Source organism: Wolffia australiana, chromosome 1, assembly GCF_029677425.1.
Source record: "Wolffia australiana isolate 7733 chromosome 1, ASM2967742v1".
In the NCBI taxonomy this organism is placed as follows: domain Eukaryota; kingdom Viridiplantae; phylum Streptophyta; class Magnoliopsida; order Alismatales; family Araceae; genus Wolffia; species Wolffia australiana.
This window is the reverse complement of record NC_135835.1, coordinates 4903374-4919364: the sequence shown is the minus strand read 5'-3', so window position 1 is coordinate 4919364 and position 15991 is coordinate 4903374. Positions and strand designations below refer to the sequence as shown.

Here is a 15991-nt window from a genome sequence, read left to right as displayed (position 1 = left end):
AAAAATAACAATCAAGTCAAGCTACAGAGGGCTTTTGATAAGCCGGTGGCAGACTGGTGGGCTTTGAATCAAGTCAAGACGATGATGCCCTTTAAGGCAAGGCGTTGACCCTTCAAGTGAACAACCGGTCTGGAACAGATGGGACGGCGCCGGTGTGGTCGGCTGCTCATTGAAGAGGGAGAGAGGAGAGAGAGATGCCATGTCGAGAGACTAGGGAGTGAAGTTATCCATGTCTCTCTCTTCATCGGATGAAAGAGAAGTCTACGGGGTCTCTAACTGCAGGAGAGGTGATGGCCTCGAAGAGATGAGTTTGAGGTTGTTTGGGGTGTTCATTGGTTCATACATTTGCGAGCACATCGAATAATGATCATTGAATGGTGGACGGCGGGTCGAGAGGGTCAATCGGCGACCCGTTTGGCGCGTCCCACTTGCAAGTTGCAATGCAGGTACTCAGATGCACTCCCCTCATCAACCGCCCACACTCTCTCTCTCTTCTTCTCTCTCTTCTCTCTAATCTCTCTCTTCTCTGTTCTTTCTTCTTGTCTTCTTCTCTCTCTTCTCTCCTCTTTCTTGTCTCTTCTTCTCCTTCTTGTCTCTTCTTCTCCTTCTTGTCTCTTTTTCTCTCTTCTCTCTCTTCTCTCTCTTCTCTCTCTTCTCTCTATTCTCTCTCTTCTCTCTTCTTTCTTCTTGTCTTCTTCTCTCTCTTCTCTCCTCTTTCTTTTCTCTTCTTCTCCTTGTCTCTTTTTCTCTCTTCTCTCTTTTTCTCTCTTCTTCTCTCTTCTCTCTTCTTCTCTCTTCTCTCTTCTTTCTTCTTGTCTTCTTCTCTCTCTTCTCTCCTCTTTCTTGTCTCTTCTTCTCTCTCTTCTCTCCTCTTTCTTGTCTCTTCTTCTCCTTCTTGTCTCTTTTTCTCTCTTCTCTCTTCTTCTCTCTTTTTCTCTCTTCTTCTCTTTTCTTCTCTCTTCTCTCATCTTCTCTCTTCTTCTCTCATCTTCTCTCGTCTTCTCTCTCTTGTCTCTTTTTCTCTCTTCTCTCTTTTCTCTTCTTCTCTTCTTCTCTCTTGTTCTCTCTTGTTCTCTCTTCTCTTTTCTCTCAATCTCTCTTCTTCTCTCTTCTCTGTTCTCTCAATCTCTCTTCTTCTCTCTTCTTCTCTCTTCTCTGTTCTCTCAATCTCTCTTCTTCTCTCTTCTTCTCTCTTCTCTGTTCTCTCAATCTCTCTTCTTCTCTCTTCTTCTCTCTTATTCTCTCTTATTCTCTCTTCTTTCTCTCTTCTTCTCTCTTATTTCTCTCTTCTTCTCTCTTCTCTCTCTTCTCTCTCTTCTCTCTTCTCTTTTCTTCTCTCTTATTCTCTCTTCTCTCCTCTGAGTCCTCTCTCTTCTCTTTTCTCGACTCTCTTTTCTCTCGTCTCTCGTCTCTCGTCTCTCTTCTCTCTTCTCTCATCTCAATTCTCTCTTCTTTCTATTATTATTATTATTATTCATTCTTCCTCTCTCTCTTCTCTCTAATTTCACTTCTCTTTCTCTCTCCTCTCTCCACTTCTCTTTCTCTCTCCTCTCTCCTCTCTGTCTTCTCTCTTCTCACTTCTCTCTCCTTCTCCGAGTCTTTTTCGCTTCACGTGATGCAGCCGACCATGTCGATGGGAACCTCCCCTCGTCTAGTTCTTTCGGAGGAGACTGCGACGTGGGTCTCCTCAAAGACACACAGTGAGAGAGAGAGAGAGAGAGAGATAGAGAGAGAGAGAGAGAGAGAGAGAGAGAGCTGGGAACTGGCAGCCGCGTCACGGTCGTCGCGACCGGAGCAGTGAAGTTTTGATCTGGGAAACGGGCCAAACCTCAGCGGCGGCTAGGCCTTAGCGCCCTTAAAGACCCTGTGAGAGAAAAAGGTCGAACAGGACAAACGGCGAATCCGGAGAGAGAGAGAGAGAACGGGACAAGAAAGCACGTAACATAGACCAATAGACTGCAGATATGGTCCAACTATCACATGATTGGGTCATGTTATATACAACGACAACACCCATTCTCTCTCTAAAACCCAACTATAGCATAGTTCATGTACAACTTCTATAGATACTAGATAGAGATAGATAGATAGATAGATAGATAAAGAGAGAGATATATAGACAGAGAGATTATATATATTGATAAAGATAGATATAGATAGAGAGAGAGATATCGATAGAGAGAGAGATATAAAGAGATAGAAAGAGAGAGATAGACATAGAGATAGAAATAGAGATACAGAGAGAGATAGAGGTAGAGATAGAGATAGAGAGAGAGGGATGGAGATAGAGAGAGACAGAGAGATACAGATAGAGATAGATATAGATAGAGATAGAGAGATAGAGAGAGAAGGGGACAGATGCTTGGCGAATAAGGAGGGGGCGCCGGCGTATAAATGCGCTGGGTGAGTCCCCCTTCCGCCGCCGGCCTGCCTGGCAAGCGCATTTCTAGAGCGACAAGAGAGGGGGGGGATGGAGCGCGAGTGCTGCACCACCAGCGCCGGCTCCCCGCCCATGACTGCGCTCACCACCAACCCCTCCTCCGACGACGCCGCCGCGCGCCGCCGCCGCCCCGACGACCCCCCCTCCGCCGCGGCCGACCGGCCCTACCGAGGAGTTCGGATGCGCAAGTGGGGCAAATGGGTCGCGGAGATCCGCGAGCCCAATAAGCGCTCTCGGATCTGGCTCGGGTCCTACTCCTCCCCGATAGCCGCCGCCCGGGCCTACGACACCGCCTTGTTCTACCTCCGCGGCCCCTGCGCCCGCCTCAACTTCCCCGACGACGTCCCCGCCGTCTCCCCCGCCGCCCTCGACCTCTCCGCCGCCGCCATCCGCCAGCTGGCCACCGAAGTCGGCGCCCGCGTTGACGAAATCCAACTCCAGCGCCGCCATCTCGACTTGGATCCGCCGCCGCCGCCGCCGCCGCCTCGGGCCCACCGCAACCCCGACCTCAACCGCTGCCCCAGCCCCGACGGCTCCAACCCCGATCTCTAACGCCGTCTGCCCCGCTGGCTGCCACCTGGACAATCCCCCGTGGCGCTGACGTGGCACCTCTTTCACTCTCCCTCTCTCTCTCTCTCAACTCTCAACACACGACCTTCGGCCTCGTTCATACGAGAGATTCTAGAGAGAGAGATGCGGCCACGTGGCCACTACTCCACCTGGCTCCGGTAACAAGCACAGCTGTAAAATGTAAATCTCCCTCTCTTAATGTCTCTCTCTTGGCGTCTGATCACGAGTTCTGGCCATTCAGAGCCGGTAGAGAGAGAGATGATCTCATCATGATCATGAATTCATGATGATCCCGACGAGCTCCTCCTCGTTTACATCGTTAAAATTACCGAACGTAATATCTATCATTCGTCCGCGATCGTTGTACTCGGGCTGTTGAAGAGAGAGAGATGCTTCGGGCATGAGGCAAGCATACATCTCTCTAACTCTCGCTGCTGGTATAATCAAATCGGATATAGGGTGATCTTCGCCAATTTTGATGGATACTAGGTTTTGGGACGCAGAGGTTGGTACTGTGGCGAAAATGGCGGCGGGGACGGTGGATCTGAACGAGATCGCGACTTCTTGCGAGATCTTCGGGTTTTCGATGAACATCGCAAGGCAAATCGGCGTTGAAGGATCGGAGAGGGTGACTCGTCAGTTCTTCCCTGTTCATGTAGATCGGAGAGCGGGGGAGATGGAAATTCGCCGGGATTCTGTTCTGGCCTCGGTAGGCCAAGCGATGAAGAAGAGTAGACGAGGTCCCAGATCGCGTAGCTCGCAGTACCGTGGCGTCACCTTCTACCGAAGAACCGGCCGATGGGAATCGCACATCTGGTTTGTGCTTCGGCTGACGATTATCAGATCAATTTATCGATCAATTGAGCCGTGGATTGACGGATTCCTGCCCTAATTTTCGATGCAGGGACTGCGGCAAGCAGGTTTACCTCGGTAGTCATCCTTCGTTTCTTAGCTGCACGCGTCGAATTTCTCTGCATCTTTGGTCGAATGACTGGTATGAATTTGTCATTGCAGGTGGCTCCGACACCGCCCACGCGGCCGCCCGGTAACGACTCTTCGCCGCTTTAGAACAATTTTGAGTCTCGTTCAAGATCTGTTCTTCCGTGCGCAGCGCGTACGACCGGGCGGCGATCAAGTTCCGGGGATCGGACGCCGACATTGTTCTAAAGCGGAAGACTACGAACAAGATCTGGAGCAGGTACCGGGAAGAATTCATCTGTGATTGCATTATTAAGAAAGGAAATTCAGCGTTTGTTTGATCCATGGCAGATGAGGAATCTGAGCAAGGAAGAGTTTGTTCATGTGCTGAGGCGACAGAGCTCTGGTTTTCCCCGGGGAAGCTCCAAGTTCCGCGGCGTCAGCCTTCACAGATTCGGAAAATGGGAAGCGAGAATGGGTCAGCTTCTGGGGAAGAAGTAATTTTGCGATCATTCTTGCATAAATTTTTAGCCACCATCCATCATTGATTTTTGACATAATTTTCTGCTCCTGGGGAAGAAGTAAGAACCACAGTAGCGGACCTCTTGATAATTCTTGCTGAACTTTCCGCATTCTTCGGAAGAAGTAAGAATTAGTTTTAAGTATCCAGATAGCGTCGGATAGTGGGGAAGAAGTGAGAATAAGAGAATCCGGCGTTTGTTTAATCATTGAAATAATTATCGGATTCCGGGGAAAAATTGGGAATACGAGAATCAGGTATTTGTTTAATCATTGTGAATTTGTGATAATTATCGGATTCTGGGGAAGCTTTAGGAATAAGAGAATCAGGTGTTTGTTTAATCATCGAGATAATTATCGGATTCTGGGGAAGAAGTGATAACTAGAAAATCAGGTAATTGTTTGATCATTGAGATAATTATCGGATTCCGGGGAAGAAGAAATAACTAGAAAATCAGGTATTTGTTTAATCATGGAGATAAATGTCGGGTACGGGAACTGGTGTTTTTTTAATTATTGAGATAATTGTCGGGTACTGGAACAGGTATGTTTATCTGGGGCTCTTCGACACCGAGCTGGAGGCGGCGAGGTGGGCGCATCGTCGCCGTTAATCTCATCAATCATCGATCAAGGTAGCAATCTGACGGCGTTCTGGTGAGCAGGGCTTACGAGAAAGCCGCGATTGGGTGCAACGGGAGAGACGCAGCGACCAACTTCAACCCGGCTTCCAACGAGATGGAGCAAAACCCCGTGCAGAATTTTAGTAAAACCCAATTCTCGAAAAGATTTTTCCTTGAAAACCTGGAATTCTGGCATTTATGGATCCAATTCTTTCTCGCATCGGAGAGGACCGCCGAGAATCTTAACCTCTGCCTCGGCGGCGACGGATTCATATTGGCGGCGCCGCCGCCGCCGCCGCCGCCAAGTCAGCGAATCTTCATGCCAGGTGGCAGGATTCGGCTGCAGCATCATCAGGATTCCAGGCGCCGGAAGAAAGACGGATGACGGGAGAATCTTGCATGGCGGACTTGGCGGCGGCGGCACCGCCAATGGGAGGTTGTTTTCTTGTGCGATGCGGCGGCTGGCCCTTCTGTGGAGTGTGGATGGTGATCACTTCTTTCATTTATGGGGGCTCCTTCCATTTCTTCGTTTTTTTTTTCTGGATTATGTGGGCATGCCATTAATGCTTGCTTCTGGCCCAGCCTAACAAGAACCCAGAGTCCCAGACTGATCAAGAATGCAAAGAGAGAGAAGGAGATAAACATAGAGAAAGAGAGAGAAGAAGAGATAACTATAGGAATAAAGAGAGAGAGAGAGAGAGATCAAGGGGGACAAAGAGAGAGACATGAAGAGAGATAGCCGTAGAGTTAGAGATAAGAGGGATAAGGGGAACACAGAGAGAGAGAGAGAGAGAAGAGGATAACGATATAGAGAGGTCAAGGGGGATAAAGAAAGAGAGAGACATGAAGGGCGAGAGAGAGAGAGAGAGAAGAGGATAACGATATAGAGAGGTCAAGGGGGATAAAGAAAGAGAGAGACATGAAGGGCGAGAGAGAGAGAGGAACGATAGAGCGAGATATCAAGGGGGATAAAGAGTGAGAGAGATCAAGGGAGAGAGAGTGGGGGGAGATAAACAGAGAGAGAGAGAGAGAGAGAGAACGGGAGATAAAGAGAAAGAGAGAGGTCAAGGGAGAGAGAGAGAGGAGAGGGAGATAAAGATAAAGAGAGAGATCAAGGGACAGAGAGAGAGAGGAGGGAGATAAAGAGAAAGAGAGAGAGAGAGAGAGAGAGAGAGATCAAGGGAGAGAGAGGAGAGGGAGATAAACAGAGAGAGAGATCAATGGAGAGCGAGAGAGAGAAGGGGAGATAAAGAGAGAGAAAGAACGATCAAGGGAGAGCGAGAGAGAGAGACCATGGGAGAGCGAGAGAGACAAGGGGAGATTGAGAGAGAGAGAGAGAGAAAGGGGAGATAAAGAGAGAGAGAGAAGGGGAGATAAAGAGAGAGAGAGAGAGATCAAGAGAGAGCGAGAGAGAGAGAAGGGGAGATTAAGAGAGAGAGATCACGGGAGATCGAGAGAGAGAGAAGGGCAGATAAAAAGAGAGAGAGAGAGAGAGAGAGCGAGAGAGAGAGAGAACTGGGCCCTGTGATGTCTGCTCTGGCCCAGTTACAGCTTCGGCTCTCTGCATGGATGCCAAACCACCTGCCTTGGCGGCTTTCCTCAGTTAATAGTTGTATGCAGTTGGCCGGCGGGATAAAAAATTATGGGGTCCAAAGTAATTACTCTAAACAATGATGGGCTTCTGACAACGGATCAGCTGATTCAGAAGGGATGTGATTAACCACCCATTCCAAATTGGATGTTTTCTCACTTTATGACAACAGGTAGGTTTTCAGCCAAGAATGGTCAAAACACTTCTGAAGTTTACCCAAACACAAGTATTTGTGTAATTAGTCAAGAGGCATTTTGATGCTTCTTTCCTTAGTTTCCTTAAGGAGTGTATGCAACATGTAGAGTTTGACAAGTCCCAAACGTGACAGAAACAGGAGCATGACAGATGGTTGATGACCGGTGACATCACATGACAACCTGTGACATGACAAACTATAATAGACGCCATCATATATAACTCATAATGTCATATGTCCCTGAATTTACAGAAATCCTTCACGGTATGGGCGTTGGTAACTTGGGTGATAGCAATTTATTTAATAATTATTTTTATTATTCAATATTTATTTAATGTTTTCAAACCTGATGATGCTCATGACTAACATAGATGTGTGTTATAAGTCTAGTCAAACATAATTGCCAGACACTGTTCAAGTAGTGATGCAAGGTTGGTCATGTATGTCACATGCTTGACATCCCTTAAAGGCTGCAATAATGCACCATTTTATGATAGTTTGAGCAAGGAAATGGGCTTGCCTACCATATCATGATCACAAAGCTGACTCATAGTGAAATAGATTGATGAGGCATACATACAAGTATATGAACGTCTTCTAACAACATCTGCAAGGGAACCAGCATTGGCTCTGTGATCAGATGAAGGGCATTACTCATGATTAATGTTCTATACCTGAGATGTATGGACATGTAAAAACCATGATGAAGAACCTGGAGAAAATGAAAGATATAGCCCTATTCATTTTTCTCACACGTTTATCATGGAGGACTGTCGCAAATGAGGCATTCAATATCATGTGGCAGTTTTGTGGCAAGATGAATATTAGCATGTCGGGCTCAATGGTGATAAAGGCTGCCACAAAAAAGTTGGATGGGGTCATTAAGGGGACCTTAATGGATTTTCTATCCAACATCCCCAAGGTGTCCTTAGATAGGGATGAGTGGAGAACCAAAAATTCAAGCAGCCTACTCTGTATCACAATGCAATGACTAGAAAGACAGTGGGAGGTGTGCTCACCATTTGAGAGCTCTATGGTTAGTACGATAGTGAGAATATGAGTTCAATTGTGACCCATGTGTTGGATACTTAGGCTGAATGCCAAGGCGTGCACAATAACCGAGTTGCCCTCCCTTTTATTATTCTATTTGTAGAAAGCTTTTTTTTCTAATTTAGGTTGATGCAATCACCATAGACAATGTCTCAAGCCACAAGTTGATGATTTCTACCACGCTCAAGAGCTTATGGATACACTATAGATCTGTTAGTGAATAATCCAATACAGATCAGCATGTTCCTTGTGTTGGTGGTGTATTTGTAATACCTCACTCAATGTTTGTAGTGCAGATAAGAGTACTGATAAGGCTATGGGGGAGGGAGGCCGGGGGGGCTATAGTTTGTGATGAAGATGATGGTGACTACAAAGGAAATGTTGATGATTTATATGGAAATGGAAGGATGATGTGATGTGAGCTGAAATTTGGTTAATTTTGTTTTTTTGTCGGGGGGATGTTGTCACTCGATTGAGAGCCTTGGCCATTTCCATCTGAGCATTGACTCAATGAGATCTTAGCTATGATGAATAATGACATGAGTGTCTCCTTTGACTAGTAAGAGATGTTATTTGACTTTCATAATATCCTATGGCCATTTACAAAACAAAAACTTTGCTAGAGACTTGAAGACAATAAGAGTAACAATCATGTATTTTGAAGGCATTGATGAGGCATACTGATGCTTTGTCGAATCCATTATCTTCCACTCAGGAACAAAGTTAACCCCTACTCAAAGTGCATTAATATGACCCTGCCTCTAAGAGTATGTACAGCCAACGATTGAAGTGTGAGGTCATGATCCCAAAGAAATGGGAGACCCCCACCATCACCATTCTTGACCCTTTCAAAAAGAATGCATCCCTATGTTATAGTATGAATAACAACGCCTTGGCATTTGTGTATTAGCTCACACCCCTTCATTGGGACAGATGTAGGAACAAAAGGCTTTGAATGAAAAAACTGACTCACCAAAATATTCTACGTGTTAGAGATGTTTCAAAGTGTTAGAGTGAAACATCCCTGGAATGGTGGAACTGCATTGGCTCACAGACCTACCCTTGACTAGCTAGTGTTGCAGTAGAGTTCCTTTCTGTCTGTGCAACCAAAAATCCATATTTTCACTTTTCTCTCCCAATTGTGAGATCATCACGTTCATGAGGTACACCTTAGTGCAGAAATAATTATTGCTGTTGTGAATTTTTAGATGAGCATGGAGAATTGAGGAGTTGAAAAATGATAGTTCCATGATGAAAAGTGAGAACTGGGCAACAATTCATAATGAGATTGATGGTCCTTCATTTACAATATACATCATATAAATCTGTAAATTTTATTTTATTGTCATTAACCAGGTAACATTTTTCATGGTAGAATGTATACATCATTATTGTGGAAAAAACGGAGACATGAGAATATTAGAATATGGTTACTTTTAAATTAATTTCTTGGTTTTTTTAAGCGAAGAATGCACCTTAGTGTTCATTGCAAAATTCCATTAAACTTGTAATGTTTTAATCTGGTTTTTGAAATATCCACATTTTCTTAATTATTTTATAACATTTTTCTATGATGTTGGGAATCTTGTTCATTTGATAATTCTGTTGTTTTATTCTTCGTGCCAGGACTCCAAAATAGGATTGGGAAATGACTTCATGGTGCGTATTAGGATGTTGGGTACTAATGTTGTCTAAGCTTCTGGCTAGTATCTTTAGATAATAAGCTTAAAAATTTCACTAGCTTCAGGGATTTTTTGACTTATATGATTGGAGGTACACATGCTTAAATATTCCAATCTAAGTTGCCAAAAATTCATACCAAATTAGGATTAATTTCATTGAAATCCTGTTAATCAGATTAAATTAAACTATTTTCAAGGTGATGTGTATAGATTAATCCCATTTCATTTCACCCAAATATTGTTTTTTTCAATTGGTGGGTAGATAAAAAACAGAATCAACTAACGACGACACTCTAGTAGTAACCTATACTAAATAAGTAGTCATAGTAAATTACCTCCCCATAGGCGGATAGTGGGAATCGATAGAAGATCAATTTTTCTAATAATGAAGAGCATCTAACAGGTTGAAATCGTGATAAAAATCAATGTGGGAGATTGATTGATGGTATTTCCTCTCAATTGGAATTAGTTTATAAATTTTAAATTTTTAACTTAATTTATTTCTTTACTTTTATGCCACGATCTTGTTGATAAGCTCAAAATTTGGGTAATTACATCGTTGGGAATTTGAGTTTAATCAATAAAACTTATAATCAATACTCGTAAATAATTTAATTAGTTAGTGATGAATACAGGTTTTCTCCATAGGGAACCGATATTAGGGAAAGTACGATCTCAATTGGGTGAAGCAAAGATGAGAGGACTTATCTCAACGGTAGTGAATGCGTGATGAGAGTAGATAATAATATGATATATGGCTAATTAGTTTTTACTAATTTGGGATTAAGGTGGACGAGAAAGGAGAGCAAGAGGGGATCGTAACAATGACATGGTAGTTGGCGTATACGCAAGAGGATACAATCATAAAGATGGCGAGAATGAGGTAGATTGATGGTAGAAATGAGAGGCGTAGTGATATGTGTTGGTTGAAATAGGAAGGAGAGAGATGCGTAATGAGATCGTCACGATTTAGAGAGCACATGAAATGAAGGTTAAGGTGAGGATGGGTAGGGGACAATGATGGAGTGAATTGAGGATGGTAATGGATGAAGGTGATAGATGGTGAAGATGGTGAAGATGGATAAACTCACTAAGCGTGTTGGAAATGATTCAATGTAAGACGAAAAGCTAACCTTGGATCCCTATATTTTGTAGGATAACGACGTCTTCCTGCTGCAGATCAACGTCCCCACTCTGTTGAATTTTCCCCTAGCACTTGAGACACTTGATGGACCTTCAATATTTCACTTTCTTTCAATCTACCTCACTAGGAGGAAGTGATCTTAAATATGTTTTTTTTTAAATATTGGGGGCTCAATTTGTAGATCCAACCATATGGATGGATAGAGGATAAAAAGAAGAAGCTGCCCTTAACATTTCAGCTTGATCCGAGCTCTGGATCATCAGATATCAAGATTGTAAATCTGATGATTTCTAGCGTCAATTTAATTCAAAATTTTCTCTCTCTACATCCTCGTCAGCACCGTCACAACATTCGTTTAGGGTTTGGCCTCTTCTGGGCATTAAATGTGATGATTGGCTGAAATTCATCTGCAATCGATGGCTCCTGTCACGCCACATGTTGCCTTGGGAAAAAGACAAAAAGGAATAATTATAGTTTATTATTTAAATATATTTTAATAGCTTTTGTCGTAGTGATGTGGCGCCACATCAGTGCATGCCACGTCAGTGATTTCCCCTTCTAAACCAACAGTATGCGCCACGTGTACACATGGCGCTCTATGGTGCTGCCACATCGCCCCGTTGTCATTGTTGACTATTCCAAGGAGAGAGAAATGAGAGAGCAATATTAGCATCTCTTTCTCAGGCCACACAACACATTTATTGCTAAAAAATAAATCCTTTTTTCTGATTGGTCCATGTCACCTGCGCCAAGAAAAGTAAAAATAAATATATATATTCTAAAAATAATATTTTAAAATACCATAAAAGTATCATATGCCTTAGTAAGCTCCATGGCACACCTATGTTTGGGCCCACGTGAGATTTGATATAAACTTACATGGGAACCAATGAAGAGATTAAAATTCCTACATTTACATGGCATACCAAGTCCATCATTGTGTGCTAGACACCTGGATTCACCATGGTATAAAAGTAGTTACATTTCACCATCTTAAATGTACATTTTCTGTTCTCTCATGTTTCCATTTTGTATCTCCTTTATCTTCAAACTGTATACTTCATGTATTAAATTAAATTATTAAATATTTCACAAAATATATATCCGTATATGCACAAATAAGCTTCATATCATACTATGAAACCTTATTTCAGATATTAAAGCACTCACCATCAAATATAAAAGCCAAGGTTAACCTTCAGTAAACCACATCTTAATTAGTTTCATCTTATCCAATCCCTTTTTCTCTTATCTTTTGATTTATCATTTTTCTCCTCCTTATCTTAAACTTCCAACAAAAAATTATTTATTTGTTATTTAAGTATTAAAACTTAAAAGGTCTATTTTAGATCCAGAATTTTAACACTGATCAATAGATTTTTTTAGTTAAAGCCTCAACAATGCCACATGTGCATCATCATCTCTCTTCGATTTGTCTCACAGTACATTCTCAATTTTTATTCTGAGTAATTTCATTGTAATATAATGATAATATATGATAAATACAAAACTAATATACATGAATAAAAGATCCTAAGTTATTTTATATTTTATTGAAGTGATTTTTTTTTGCCTTTCACGAACGCTCTTTTGACTACCAGTTCTACAAACCCCAATTTCCCCATATTTTTTATTTCATTTCCACTTATGAAATTTATGTTATATATTCACATTAAAATAATACCAGAAATCTCTAAAATATTAATGCTTTATATTTTCTAGGGAATTAATTTTTCTCTATTGGAGTTCCATTTGTTGTGTTCAAAATTCTTGTAATTTAGTGATTCTTTCATTTAATTTATCTTCGAATAAAATAATTAATTTGGAAATGTCGATTTTTTTTCCTTTTACACATGGAAAAAAAATCTAAAAATGCACTTTCATGTCAAAATCCATTGAATTTAATGATTTAGACTCTCACCGTGATTTAGACAAAATCAGATAGTTTATTGTACTTTTGAGTTTGAAATACATTTTTCCTATAAAATACCAAAAAATATACATATATAACCATTATAGCCATTACATTTTCTCTAAATTTCAGCTTTTTGGAATAAATAAGAAATATACCAATGTAGATATATAGGAGGCATTAAGTTTATTACGCAGATTAAGTTTATTAATCTAATGAAAGGATTAAATCACCAATTTAGATATATAGGAGGTATCACTTTATTAAAAAATCAAACATCATTAAATGTTCTTAGATTTAGTAAAGGGAACTTAAATTATGAGAGCATATATTTTCTGTAAATTTTCACCTAACTATTTAGCTATATTAAATAAGTAAATCACTATAAGTCTTGTAGACTTCAGTTGGCCAGCCTGTAGATGTCTCACATGATTGAGGAGCTTCAATTTAATTTATAGTTTTAAGAATATTATGAAATATTAAGTTCATATACTCCGGTTTCTTATGAAATGATAGATTTAAAAAATATTGACTTAATATTTTGATCATTAACCTTTTCAAGTGTCCATTCAGTCAGAAATATTGATAAATTTATGATAAAATGATTTGAGGTCATTTGATAAAGCCAATGTAAATATATCCTTAAAGTTCTTATACATATATCCTTATTATTCCTATATAACTTAAAATTTTTATTTGAATCATTTCAGAAGTTTTTTTTAAGAAATATTACTTTTCATATATGTGCCCAAATTATTTTTAAATCATCTGGGATTTTTAAATATTTTGCACTCATCCGCTTGATGCTCCTAGGATGACTTCGATTATCATCAACTAACAAACCCCAATTGGTTACATGTTAGCACCTGTGTGTATGGAAATCATCAAAGAACTCTTATCATATATTCCACTGCCTTTGTCCAATGACTTCATCTCATTGTCTTCCTTGGGTTTTCTACTCTTATACCAAGGTAGATTGTCCCATCTTGACCACTTAATCATCTTTGTGAATTTCTTGATGCACTCCTACTAAGACTGCTTAGAATTCAATGATTATGAAGTCATAGGTCATAGTCAAAGTTTGACCATCTTTACACACTATGTCTTTGGTATCTTAGGGCTGAGAATCACTTACACAACCATGACATGAATCAACTTGATAAACAATGAGATTTGTACGGATGAATTCAGTGAAGTCTTTCGGCTAAAGAACACCAATAATAATGGCTAGGGGATCGTCCATACTCATCATATGACTGAGACTAGATAGTGTTAATCAATCCTGATACCGTGTTGTCATTCTAGAGTATCCTTTGAATAGGAATACATGATTAGAAAGTCTTGTGATCTCTGTATTATGATATCATCATAATTCACTAAGTCAGATCATGTATTAATGGACTTCATTATAATCAATCACACATACACTACAAAGAATGCATCGTATTAATGTATATGGAAAAATATGTGGAGTGTGTGGTTGTCTTTCCGGCCACATATATTTCTATCGCACAAGTCATAAGTAATACATAATCATTCATGAAAAGAATTGTTTGGTGTCTCAGCTTTAAGGAACACTTACCCAACTATGATATGAATCAACTTAGATGAATGTGATCTATAAACCATCCAAGAATTCATTTAGATCAGTTAGTTAAATATTTTCCACAAGAGCACCCACCATCTCTCTTTAATGTCTTCACATTAAGTTTTACGATATCAACCATCCTCATCATTTGATGAGTAGATTGTGTGATTCTATAAAAAATAGTTATATTTTTTTCTCTAATATACTATGAATGGAAATCTCTATGATGGGTTTAAAATGAGCATCCACCATATCAAAATCTCATAATAATTCAATTGTCCAAATATTTGAAACTTATTATAAAGTTTGAACATGAATAATATCAAACTTTATTTATATTCATGAATTCTGAACAAGATGTGTAATGTGATATTGACTTTAAAGTAATAAAATTCCATCAAATTGCTCTCACCATCACACTATGTGATCCACTAACCAGTAATAGTGTTCCCCTATCCCAAAAATATGGATTTAATAAACTTAAAATTCGTTAAATAGATATCAAATAAAATAATTTTAGAAATAAAAATTCCCTTAAAATAGGGAATAACCATAATAGCTCGAGTAAAAATTCACGATAAAGTTATGATTTATATTCACTCATAGTATTTAATATTTTATTAACTGTAAATATACAATAATAATAAATATGTTTATGTATGAATAATGTTAATGTCTATGGAGCAAATGATAACATTCATTATTTTACTAACTCACATGCATATGTTGATGATAAGTCCATGAGATGAATGCAAGTTATTGAACCCCTATCCATATTATTACTTTTCCACTTTTATTGACATTACATAATGATGATGCTCAGAGTCCGCGAGATGGTTGTGAATTGCATTTATGAATGATGACATTGATATATCACCTTATGTGATGACAGGGACAATACATTCTATAATGCATTTTACTTGGATGAGCCTTAAAAATACATCACAGTGCTTTGAGTACTATAGAAGTTAGTTTATTATTGAGGTCACAAAAAAATTCATCTTGACTCAAGAATAAAACAACAACCACTTTCCACTTTGATGAATGATGAGAAGTGTAGAAACAATGGCATTCCCTATACATACACCCATAAGTACAATGACTTAGACACATGGGTGCCAGCTTCTCCTAAAAACATGACTCTTTTGTGCACTTATGGAATTTATTCATGTTTTTGCCTTTGTGAAAGGAGATAATAATTAATACATTTTACATGCTTTAAGTGGGTCTAATCTGATCCATGTGTCCCCTTATTAGGCATGTAGATCTTTCCCCAAGGGAGGTTTTATATTCCTTCAATCAAATTAGCATCCTTTTGGTATTAGTATTCTTACCAAATGAATTGGCATAAATATATGTGACCTACAAGCTAATTACACATTCCATATATCCTTCAGCGCTCACTGGTAATATATATTCATATCACGCACATGAGTTATTCTTAATGAAATCCATGAATGCATGATCTAACCAAGGGCATTATGAAGAGATCATAGTACAGAGGTCATTAGTCTTTAAACATGTTTTCTAAATTTTAGTATTTCAATGATAATTGAGAAGGACGTCAAAATATTTTGATAGAATTTTAGTATTGACTCCAACTCATATGACGAGTATGGGGAAATCAGAAAGTTAAAACATAGTAACAAATATGTATGACTGTGCCTTATTGAATTATTTATTCTTATTTATACATACATAGTATACATAATTTATGAGTAAAATTATAAAAAAATAAATTATGTATTGAGTCCAAATTTA

General features: G+C 39.8%; 2 pseudogenes across 1 annotated transcript; both read left to right on the top strand.

Annotated features, from left to right (window-relative positions):
* Nucleotides 1-2403: 2403 nt before the first annotated feature.
* On the top strand, nt 2404-3227 carry LOC144702927 (ethylene-responsive transcription factor ERF011 pseudogene; annotated as a pseudogene).
* A 205-nt stretch (nt 3228-3432) lies between these two features.
* LOC144702919 (floral homeotic protein APETALA 2-like) lies at nt 3433-5595 on the top strand (annotated as a pseudogene). Its single transcript, XR_013581425.1, has 7 exons — nt 3433-3826; nt 3915-3940; nt 4025-4055; nt 4122-4208; nt 4280-4425; nt 4992-5036; nt 5110-5595. The product of XR_013581425.1 is annotated as a floral homeotic protein APETALA 2-like (transcript).
* The last annotated feature ends 10396 nt before the right edge of the window (nt 5596-15991 follow it).